General features: G+C 37.8%; 1 long non-coding RNA gene across 1 annotated transcript in view; it reads right to left on the bottom strand.

Annotated features, from left to right (window-relative positions):
* The window catches only part of LOC135362028 (uncharacterized), a 52,506-nt gene that overhangs the window by 6,365 nt on the left and 33,919 nt on the right, over window positions 1-12,222 (bottom strand). The window contains exon 4 of the long non-coding RNA XR_010406319.1: window positions 6,325-6,396. This is a non-coding gene — a long non-coding RNA (uncharacterized LOC135362028). The remainder of the gene's footprint in view (window positions 1-6,324; window positions 6,397-12,222) is intronic.

Raw genomic sequence — 12,222 nt, 5'->3', positions numbered from 1 at the left:
ATCCCTTAGGATATTAGGATCCCTCAGCTATGGGGGCAGGTATCATTTGTTTGGTGTTCTAGCACCTTTCAGTCCATGTTGAGTATGCATTAACTCAAAATTCCCAGACTGAGGCCCCCATTTCAGTTTTTAAATTCTTTTTTAAATTCTTTTTAAGTAGGCTCCACGCCCAATGTGGGGCTTGAACTCACGACCCTGAGATTAAGAGTCACACGCTCTATTGACTGAGCCAGCCAGGTGCCCCACCATTTCAGCTTTGAGATATTTTTTCAAAAAGATCATGTGGCTCCTGAAATCAACTCTATTAATTTGATTTGTGTTGCTGTGATCCATATTCTCCTATAACCTATCAAATTGCTGATGTGTTGATAGGGTTTGAGTTCATGCTGATTTAACAAGAAAGTTTGCAGCCTAAGGTTATTTGTATGCTATATCCTCATATTTTCATGTTTATTTTTATTCTTCTTAAAGATCTTTTTTCTAACAACTTGATTCCTTGACTCTCTTTTCCAGTATTTGTCTAACACGTAGAGAGTATAACTTAGAAAGAAATAGGTCTTGGTATAATACCAGTGGACAAGAACTTCTAGCTTGTCTGTCCACTCTGGGGAAAAGAAATCCTGATTACAGTTATCAAAGGAGAACAGCAGTTTTCATACATCAGAAATAACAGACAAAATGCTTAAATCATGACCTACAGGTTGAAAAACCTACCCTATGTAATGACTATGTGTGTAATTTATTAAGCAGTTAACTTTATCATGAATATGTATAAACCAAATACAAATAATTTCAAGCATCACTAAAAGGGATTTGGCTATTGACTTACTTCCAGTCCTTTCTTAGGAATTCATGAAAACCTTAGCCAAAAGGCTCTGTGCTCTGGTTCTAGTCCAAGTCATCTTTATCTTTTGTTATCCTCTCTTCATCCGTGATCTGTGCCCTCATTTCCTTATATCAGAGCAAAAATGCAAATCTCAAGTGATTTTCAATCTCTCTGTATGCAATTATTCAAAATCCAAACTTCTAATGCCATGATTCCCAAACCTGGCTGATCTTCAAATCTATTAAATCGGAATTTCTGGGTAGAGAAGCCTAAACTGTGTTTTTTTAAAGTGACCTAGCAGATGCAGCCAGGTTTGGGAATCATTGACCTAAGCACAGTTTTCATCAAATATATTTCTATAGCTCCTGATTTTTATTTCCTACTACAATGACTTTTATAAATGTTGAAAGAACTAAAAGTGGTGAGGCTTTCCAGTATGTGCTCTGTTGAATATTTTATCTCCAAAACTGAATTTATACTTTCTTCACTCTGTGCTGTGGTGGGGTAGGACCTCTGTAGGGCAGCATTTTTCCCAAACTGCTAGTCCACACATTACTAATGTCTGCCAGAATGTTAAGAAGTATTCCTCACTAACAATGAAAAAAAGATTGGTTGTCAAATGAGCTTGGGAAATCGTGGGTTAAAGAAAGGTAAACAAATTTCCCTATGGGAGTGATGCTCAACACTAATAATACACTAATATTCAAGAAAATACCTAGAGGAAGATTCAATGTATGCTATTTCCCACATTAATTTTTTTATTGTGGCAAAAAATACATCCTAAAATTTACCATCTAACTATTTTTAAGTGTAGAGTATAGTAGTGTTAACTATATGTACATTATTGTGCAATAGATCTCTTTTTCATCTTGCAAAACTGACACCGTACACCCACTGAGCCACAACCCCCCTTCCCTGCCTCCCCTCAGTCCATGGCAACTACCATTCTATTTTCTGTAAGAAATTGACTACTTTAGGGCTCTGGGATGGCTCAGTCAATAGAGCATGCAACTCTTGATAATGGGGTTGTGAGTTTGAGCCCCACGATGGGTGAAGAGATTACTTAAAAATAAAATATTTTTAAAAAGGAAATTGACTACTTTAGATACCTCATGTCAGTAGAATCATGCAGTCTTTGTCTTTTCACGACTGGCTCATTTCACTTACCATAATGCCCTCAAGTTTCATCCATGTTGTAGCATATGACAAGATTTCCTTCTTTTTAATTTTTTTTAAATTAGATTTTATTTATTTATTTATTTGACAGAGAGAGACACAGCGAGAGAGGGAACAGAAGCAGGGGGAGTGGAAGAGGGAGAAGCAGGCTTCCCACCGAGCAGGGAGCCAGACGCGGGGCCCGATCCCACGACCCTGGGATCATGACCTGAGCTGAAGGCAGTCGCTTAACCAACTGAGCCACCCAGGTGCCCCGATTTCCTTCTTTTTTAAAGGCTGAATAATATTTTATTTTATGTATATACCACATTTTCATCCACTCATCCACTGATGGACATTTAGATTGTTTCCGTATCTTGACTACTGTGAATAGTCTTGCTATGAACATAGGAGTTCAGGTACCTCTTTGAGATCCTGATTTGGATAAACATCTAATAGTGGGATTGCTGGATAATATGGTAGTTCCATTTTTTTTTTATTTTTTTTTTGAGGAAACTCCATACTGTTTTCCATAGCAGGTACACATTTTTACATTCCTTTCCCAAATTAACTTTGAACATGGAAATGTTTTCTCTTGGAAACTTTGTTAACTTCCCATAGAAAACAAGAATACCAAAGAACATAGTTTGGGAGACAATATTATAAGGCACCCTGGATTTTAACAGAAAAAGAACAACTTCTAGGCTGAGTGCTACCTCAAAAAGTATTCTTCCATCATGTTAGATATATTCTATGTTTTGCTACCAGATGTCCTGTCCTTGAGAAGTTCACAATCGTTTAGAGGAGACAGAATCCATTCACATTTAACATTTAGAACAATAAAAGTATATGCTTAAGGCTTCAATTTAAAAGATAAGTACATTCCTTTTGATAATGAAATAGTACAGAAAAATTTTGCATTAAATAATCTCATTTAAAAGCTCTGAATTTGGAAAGCCTGGGTGGCTCAGTTGGTTAGGCATCTGCCTTCGGCTCAGCTCATGATCCCAGGGTCCTGGGATCAAACTCCGCACCAGTCTTTCTGCTCAGAGGGGAGTCTGCTTCTCCCTCTGCCATCTCTCTCACTTTTACTCTCTCTCAAATAATAATAATAATAATAATAATAATAATAATAATAATAATAAAAGCTCTGAATTTGCTTTGGCTTGTAGGAAACACAAGAACAGGTGGTCTTCATTATCTGAGTATCCATTATCCAGGTCCCCAGATTTAAGAGGATATGAGGAGGGGGCGCCTGGGTGGCTGAGTTGGTTAATCAGCTGCCTTCAGCTCAGGTCATGATCTCAGGGTCCTGGGATAGAGCCTCGAGTTGGGCTCTCTGCTCAGCGGGGAGTCTGCTTCTCCCTCTCACTCTCACTTTGTGCTCTCCCTTATGCTGTCTCTCTCTCTCTAGTTAAGTAAAATCTCTAAAAAAAGAGAGGATATGAGGAGAAGGAAGAGTCATCATAATACAAATTATTCATGAATCAACTGACCACCTATAAAATTAGTCTCTACTCAAGCATCTCTTCCTGCCTAGTATGAACCTATGTTGACCATTGTCTGGCAGATTTTCTGATATTGTCAGACAATGCGAAGCAAACCAATTTCAGAGTGAAATTGCAAATCTTGAAAAACATTTAGGATTTCATGCAGTTGATAAAAGTGTTGCTGAAGAACTACTCTGATCATACGCAACACCATCGACAGCTGAAGATCTGGTAGAGTAAGTCCAGTGAACAAAAGAAGAATGAAAAAGGGGAACTAAAGAGGATGATACCAAGAAAGACACATGGAAGAAAATGATTTGAATATCAACAGTTTAAGAGAAGTCCTGGGAAAATTAAAGTCCTTGACTATTTCAGCCTTTTAAGCATTTTGTTCCAAAAATTGTGCAGAACGACAAGTTTTGCCCCAGTTTGGGTACATTTTGGTGAGAATAAACTTTACTTTTATTTTTTGTTTCCATTTTATGAAAATTGGAATACTTTGTCACTATCAATTTTTGACTCCTATAGCCATCATCACTAGTCAAACAGAACAGTCCTTTATTCTGCTTGGAAGATTAGCCAAACACATTGCATCTTCTCAGCTATTTTGAACAAGAATGGTTGCACTTGGAGGCTTCTTTATTTACTTCAGTTTGCAAATATTCTAGACATTTGCAAGTGCCAAATATCTGCGCTCTAAATAAACAGGGCAGCATTCTACTTCATTTATCTCCCTTTCCAGATGCAGTACCTGGCAGAGTACTGACAATTTAGTAGGTGCTTTAAAAATGATTAAATTAATTTGAATTCCTTCCCTGAAGATTCACAATCAAGAAAGTTTAAGACACTTTGATTTCCGAAGCTTGAGAAACAAGTCCCCAAACACTTAACAACTGTATACTTGTTCAACAAAGAACAGCTAGGCTCTCTCTCAAGATGCAGTCATTATAAGAACTTTGTGGATGTTGGGCACCTGGGTGGCTCAGTCAGTTAAGCGACTGCCTTTGGCTCAGATCATGATCCCAGGGTCCTGGTATCCAGCCCCACATGGGGCTCCCTGCTCAGCGGGGAGCCTGCTTCTCCCTCTGCCTCTGCCTGCCTATCTGCCTACTTGTGATCTCTCTCTCTCTGTCAAATAAATAAATAAAATCTTTTTTAAAAAAAGAATTTTGTGGATGCTACAACCTGTATGGATGCAACCAGTGACTTCTAGGCAATATGACAATTTTAGTATGTAGATGAGGATACTCTGTTTCCTCAGATAGTTTCATCGAGGACCAAAGCATGTAATTTGTTAATTAAGATTAACATTATGTAGACATTATCTGAATTGGAAAGAAGCAAAGGGTTATAACTTTTATTTCTTTTCAGAAGAGTCCTTTTTTAACAAATACATGGTATTTAGATGTACTACCACTAAAGTAAACTATTTAGTATCATCCATAAAGTACAACAAATGTATTTATGTGTTTTTATTTAAAAATGAACTATGTTTATTTGATGAGCACTGAGAAATGTATAGAATTGTTGAATTCTTATGCGGTACATGTGAAAATGATGTAACACTGTATGTTAACTATACTTAAATTTTAAAAAGGACCAGCAAAAAAAAATGAAATATATTCAAATGTATTTTACTATTCTTGGTGAAATGTCTGAAAGGACATTTTTATTGGCAAACTTGGCACAGAGATTCATGACTACCATATTTACTTAAAAATTCCCCCTTTGGGGGCACCTGGGTGGCTCAGTCAGTTAAGTGTCCAACACCTGGTTTTGGCCAACTGGCCAATTTGGCCAAAACCAAGTGTTGGCTCAGGTCATAGTCTCAGGGTCATGAAATTGAGCCCGAATCCAAATCCAAATCTGAATATGGGCTCTGTGCTCAGCAGGGAGTCTGCTTGAGATTCTCTCTCTCCCTCTGCCCCTCCACCCACTCGTGCTCTCTCTCTCTCTCTCTTTCTCTCCCTCAAATAAATAAATAAAATCTTTAAAAAAAAGAAGTCCCCCTTTGAGGAGGCATTTTATCCATGATAAAGGACAATATGAAGATGAATCCTGAAATCACTGCTATTCCTAGAAGTGTAATTTCCTCCACAGATAAGTTTTTAAAGGCATAAATAAGGCAACTAAAGAGGCCTAAACAGTTATTAAGTTATCTTCCTTTTACATTCAGCAGAATTGTTTATACCTTCTCAACTGCTCTGACCAAGCTTTCAGGGGGTTACTCCGAGTAAACACTGCCTGCCCAGAAGGAAAATCAGACAAAATAATTCATTTATTTTTCTTCATCACCGGGGAAGAGAAATCATGAGGGAAGAGAATTTTTTGAGAAAACAAAGTAAGGATAAAAATTGTTTCTGCCTTCAATCAACAATTGATGATTCCCTTCACTAAATGTATGGAACCTTCAAGGATGTCCAGAAAACTTCAGGCTCTCTAAGATTTTCAAAGCTCTTATGGCACCCAGAAAGTTCTTAGAGGTATTTCTTTCACAGGAGTTTCCTAATGCCTGATATTTTAGCTCCTGTTTCACTTATTCAGAAGACATCCAAAATAAATGCTAATTTGAAAAAAAAAAAAAAAAGAATCATTGGAGTCCTACCTCTTTTTGGCTTTGCTATAAAAATACAATCCTGAGAGGAATATATATGCTCAGTGTGCCACGTGTTGAAGTAAAGGAACATTCATCAAGCTCATTTCCTGCAGAGCAAACCCTCCCACATCATTTTGTCCAGCCACAACATCTGGATAATCGGTCCCAGCCTGGTGGGAGACCCCCCCCACCACCACCACACAGGATTTCTAGATAATTCTTGATCATTAGGCATACAAACTCTCCTCAGTACTCACCTTGAATGTCTTTTCTCCCTTCTGTCTTGTCTACAGTCTGTAGTTTCAGCTGCTCACCAACTATCAAAGGATCTGAAGAAATTAAAAATAATGCTGTTTGAAATAAACTCTTGTTAATTTAAGAAAACTGTGAAAATCCAGAAGTGATATGAAGGTTTCTTTTCCTTATGGTGATGCAGATGATATTCTCTCTCCTTCATGGGCATTACTTGTAAGGGTTTAGTTAACTTGACTCTTCCTGTACAGCTCTCTGGGGTCCCAGAATGGAGGAAAAAATAAAACATTCTAAATCTTTCTCCTACTGATCTTAAAGAAAGGAAAACCCAATGCTTATCACTGTTAGATTGTCCAAATCATTAAGATCAGAGTTTCCCATCAGCCCAGAGTATTTACTTTTCTAGATTTCAGAGGAAATTTAACATAGTTTCCAACCCTCGTATGATTATAGGAATAGCTTATAAAATTCCTTTAGCTCCTAGTCTTATTACAACCAGTATTTTACACAGTGTGTGGCACATAGTAAGTTTACAATAAACATTTAATTAATTGGTTGATTGATTAATTAAATTCTGGCTTTATGTTTGTAAAATGCTTTAGGATTCATCTGGTAGAAATGTTATGGCCAAGGCTGATATTCAACTGATATGCACAATTACAGCCTTAAAAGTTTTCAGGACTTGTAGAGTCACCTTGACTGTTGGTATTCATTGTGTTCTGATGGTTAAATTTTTTTTTAGATTTTATTTATTTATTTGACAGAGAGAGACACAGCGAGAGAGGGAACATAAGCAGGGGGAGGGAGAAGCAGGCTTCCCGAGGAGCAGGGAGCCCGACGTAGGGCTTGATCCCAGGACCCCGGGATCACGACCTGAGCTGAAGGCAGCCGCTTAACCAACTGAGCCACACAGGTGCCCCTGTTAAATATTTTTAATATCTCTTAGCAACAGGATGCACAAGAGAAATATATACATATATTTTATATATTTATTTCTTTTTCTTTTTTTCCTTTTTATACTTTAAATACGTTTTCATAAAGTTTTTAGGACCCAGGCCCTTCTCTCTAAATAACAGTGACTGGGTTTATCTGAGTTTCGAGGTGGTCGAGGATCAAGTAGAGAAGTGAAACTATCAGGAAACTATCAGGCATTGGGGTGGGGGTGAAATCATTTTATCATGGCTGGTTTTAAACATTGAGACTGGGATGTCAAGCTATGGTTTTCCAGAGGTGAAAGTTTCAGGGACACAGGAAGTCAGAGTTAAGATTGCTATTTATAGGTTAAGAATAAAGGAGGTCAGATATCTCCTCAAAATCCTGTTTCCATTTCCTTTGGATATATACCCAGAAGTGGAATTTCTGGATTGTATGGCATTTCTATTTTAAATTTTTTGAGGAACCTTCATATGGTTTTCCATAATGGTTACACCAATTTACATTCCCACCAACAGTGTATAAGGGTTCCCTCTTCACCACATCCTCTCTAGCACCTGTTGTCTCTTGTCTTCTTGATGATTGTAGCAGCTGTGAGGTGATATCTCACTGTGATTTTGATTTGCATTTTTCCCTGATGATTAGCGATGTTGAGCATCTTTTCATGTACCTGTTGGCCAGTTTGATGTCCTTTTTGGAAAAATGTCTATTTAGGTCTCCTGACCATTTTTTATCAGATTGTCGCATGCCCATCAATGGATGAATGGATTAAAAAAGATGTAAATATACACAAAGGAATATTATTCAGCCATCAGAAAGGATGGACCTTATGCACATTATGGTAAGTGATATAAGTTAAGACAGAGAGAGACAAGTATTGTATAATATCACTTATATGTGGAATATTAAAAAAAAGAAAAATCAAACCTGTAAAAAAAACCCAGAGAGTAAAATGGTTGCTACCAGGGGAGAGGGAGGACCGGGGGATAATACTGATGCTGTTTAAGGGCACTAACTTGCAATGAGTCCTAAATAAGCCATAGAGCACTAATGTACAGTGTAATAGTTATAGACAACAAAATTGTACTATTATTATGTAAGGTAATAAATATCACTATAATGGCAATATATTACAATATATAAATTTATCAAAGTAACAGGTTGTACACCTTCAATTTACACAATGTTACATGCAAAATTTATTCAATTTTAAGAAAGAACAAGGGAGTTCAGAAGGACAGGCAAAAACAAGATAGATCACAAGAGGCCCATCCTGTCTCCAGCAGAAAGCTCAGCTATGCTCTGACACCCAGCACCCACTCTTTATCAGCCTTGGTCAGGTTAACCACTTGTTGCCCCATCAGCCTACTCCCCAACCTGGGCCTAAATAACATCTCAAATCTCAACTGCCAGCTAAATAGAAACTTTCAGCCTGTTCCCTTCAGGAGCTCCTAAATTTTCCTCTTCTGGGAAGCAAGGCAATGTTTTTGTATAATGTGTGTGTGTTGTGGCGAAGCAATTCTGGTGCTAGATTAGTGTGGTAAGGTCAAATGTGCCAAGATATTCCATTTTACCTTGAAATAGACTTTTAAAATGCTAGGCAGACTCATAAGGTGTTCTTGGCCATTTGTAGGTCACAAACGTGTGCCATTTTAATATCTCTCATCTTACTAACTTCATCGGAGATCAACCTACTGTATAAAATTGTCAAAGTACTAAAGAAGCACATTTCCAGCCTTAGATCAAAAATGTAAATACCAAAATCCTCATCAACAGCTCTCAGTGCTTACAACCCTGAGTAGCACCATCAGACTCAATATTGCTTGATGATTTCTTCAATAATATTCTGCAGAATCACCTTGTATATGGAGAACATGGTAACACTCTTGACTGGATTCAATTTAACATTTTTAATGGCCCAGAAAAAGCTTCTAGATGGTGAAATAGTATTGCTAAATGTCTCCTAAATCAAAAGGGCAGTTACCAATATTAATCCTGCTCAAAATATGCAGAGTTCTGACCAACTGAGTCAACAGAGCACAGATGGCACCTGGCCCCAAGATCTAAAGGTCATTTCAAATATACCAACCTCTGTTCTGGCTCTGGAGGATTCGATTCAAGCTGTGCTTGCTGACTCGAGGTTATAGAATGCAGATTCTCAAAAAGGTAGGGCCATTCTTGGACTTTGCCTTTCAAAATCCATTTTTTTAAATGTCCTAGCAGTATCACATAATCTCCCATTACCTTACTTCAGGTAAGCATTTACGCTTCAAGCTAACAAAAGACAGAAGTTGGAGCATATTCAGAGAGTTGACAGCAAGACATTTCTGAATATTACAATACTTACAGCGGTACTAAGCAGTGGCCATGAGTATAGATGGCATGGCCCTACCTTAAGGCACTTGCCACAACTCTGTTCCAAAGGCCCAATTCTCCAAAGTTATTGACCCTTCAGGAATAAAATAATAAAAGCCGATGTGGGTGGAAGCTTCCCCAGATATATGCAGTGTGGCTCCTCCACAGGGATGGCTTGTACTTGTTACAGTAAGAGAATGGAACAGGAACCTCTTAGGAAGTGACCAGATAAACATATCCTTGGAAGTGCTGGTTTAGGAGGTGATAACAAATTTCCTAGAGTGTCTTCCAGAAAACTGGGAGGTTATAGGAAGTCCATGCTATAGACACCATTTATATGTATCTACTCATCACCCACCTCCTTCTGCCAAGGACTTGAAGTCATAAGCATATATAAAAGAAGAAAAAGCAAATAGTTTAAAGAAACAGAGCAAATGGAAAATAGTAAAAATCGAGGGGAAGATCAGCCACCAGAAATGTACACCTATGGTACATGAAGTTACTGAAAGTGGGCTTCAGATTTGGTTTTAAGTTTATCTATTGGCCCAAGTGAAGAAGGAAACTTGATCAGTTTTAAAACTTACTGTGGGCAGAAAAATAACTATCTGAATGCAGCCTTTGCATCTATATGCTTGAAAGTTAAAATTGTATCTTTACAATCTAATAAAATGTGGTAGCACCTGAATCTCAGGAACTCATACCCAAAGTGTGTACTGAACACAAAGGACAGAGATGTTAAACAGTAATGAAATTTTTAAAGGATTATTTATTTATTTATCTGACAGAGAGAGAGAGCATGCACAAGCAGGCAGAGTGGCAGGCAAAGGGAGAGGGAGAAGCAGGCTCCCCACTGAGCAAGGAGCCAGACACGGACTGGGGCTCCATCCCAGGACCCTGGGATCAATCATGACCTGAACCAAAGGCAGATGCTTAACCGACTGAGCCAACCAGGCGCCCCTAAATGGTAACTTCAAATCCATGAAAAATAAGCCTGATAGTTGTTGAATGAGTTCTCAAAAATCAAAACATCTTGCTGTAGTTATAAAAACAAAAAGTGAAAAACCTTGAAACTCCCAGCAACCGAAATTCAGATTTTAAACCACACATTGAAGTTTCTAAAGAGTTCTTTTGTTGCCAAAGAGCAGAATGGAAGGGAAAAATCATGAAGAACTGCAAGGGAAAAAAGAATCAGCTTTTGTTATAAACTGGCCAATTTAAAAGCTACAGGCTATCCCAGAATTGAAGGAAGCACAAAGTATTAAATTTGATCCAGATTTAAAATGGCGAAACTCACAAAAATTGCTCCATTGAAGCAAATGGAAAGAGATCTTGAGGATGAAATCTAGATGTTAAAAGCTGTGGAAGTAAAAACACCCAGAAATTCTAAGCAACCTCTTATAACAGAAACATCCCCATACTGAGGGACTCTCCCTCCCATATACATACACTCTTGCAGATTATAAAACGGTGCTTTCGGGGCAGGATAAGTATTGTGTATTTTAGAACCCGAGTGTCATTTATTTGTATGCTAGAGGAGATGGGGACTACATGCTTGTGCAGTTTTTAGCTGTAGCCAATTTCTATTGCTCAGCTTCTTCCTGTTACAAGAATCCCAAAACTCTAAGGAAAATGGACCAAATCAACTTGAAACTTTTGGCTCAGATTCAGTTTAGTTGCTCCCATGCAGACATACAGTGAATCCTTCTCTTCCGGAAAAAAAAAAAAAAAAAAAAAAAAAAAAAAAAAAAAATGATGAGGCAAAAAAAATTAAAGTACAAAAACAAAAAAGAACTCACTAAAAAACTGTTTAACAGAGGCTGATTAAATTCAAACCCTGGAATCCACAGGGCTACAAATGTGATAGTGATTTTTTGCAAGGTGTGTGCCTATAAACCAGTAATTTATACATGTGAATTATTGTCATGAAAACACTAACACATCTCTTCTAGATTTAGAAATGTTATTGCCTTAGCGTTGAGAGAGTAAATGAAATAAAATTAATTATGCTCTGCCAAAGTGACTGTTGATAATAACCAACATTCTTAGAACCCAACATGATTTTACACCATTTTATGAAAGTGTTGCTTGGTTCTTAAAATATTTATCTACATTTCTCCCAGCTTTAGTATTAATGACTTAAATTAATTACAAATCTACAAAATATTCTTCAGAAATAATTTCAGAACCCAAGGAATATGTGAAACCCTTAGCCAAAGGCTAAGGCCAGTGGGCCCACTCCTCGACACCATAGATCAGAGACAAAGCATTCTGTAGAGGTGTTCCCAATCTTTCTGGTTCAAATCCCTAGCCCCACCTATTCTCTCCAATACCAAGGATACTTAGACCACCTGACACAAGGTTTCTCATGGTTCCTCCCTTCTATCCCTGAACATCACCTCGGTCACACCTTTGTTTCCTAAATCACAGAGGATGAGGTTCTCCACTTAAACTTTCTTCTTCCCAACCTATTTCTTATTCCATCATTCACCCCTTCTTTTGGGGTCTCTTCAATCTCTTCCTCTCTACTGCTATCTTCTCTCTACATTAAAAACACACCCAGGTTGCCCACCCCCTCCATATTGTTTTTAAAAGGCCCTTTATTTACCCTGTGACTT

Source organism: Mirounga angustirostris, unplaced genomic scaffold (genome assembly GCF_029215605.1).
Source record: "Mirounga angustirostris isolate CCGP_5_RB_7025 unplaced genomic scaffold, mMirAng1.0.hap1 SCAF_11, whole genome shotgun sequence".
Classification (NCBI taxonomy): Eukaryota; Metazoa; Chordata; class Mammalia; order Carnivora; family Phocidae; genus Mirounga; species Mirounga angustirostris.
Note: the sequence above shows the minus strand (reverse complement) of the source record. Positions and strands in the feature narration are given on the sequence as shown.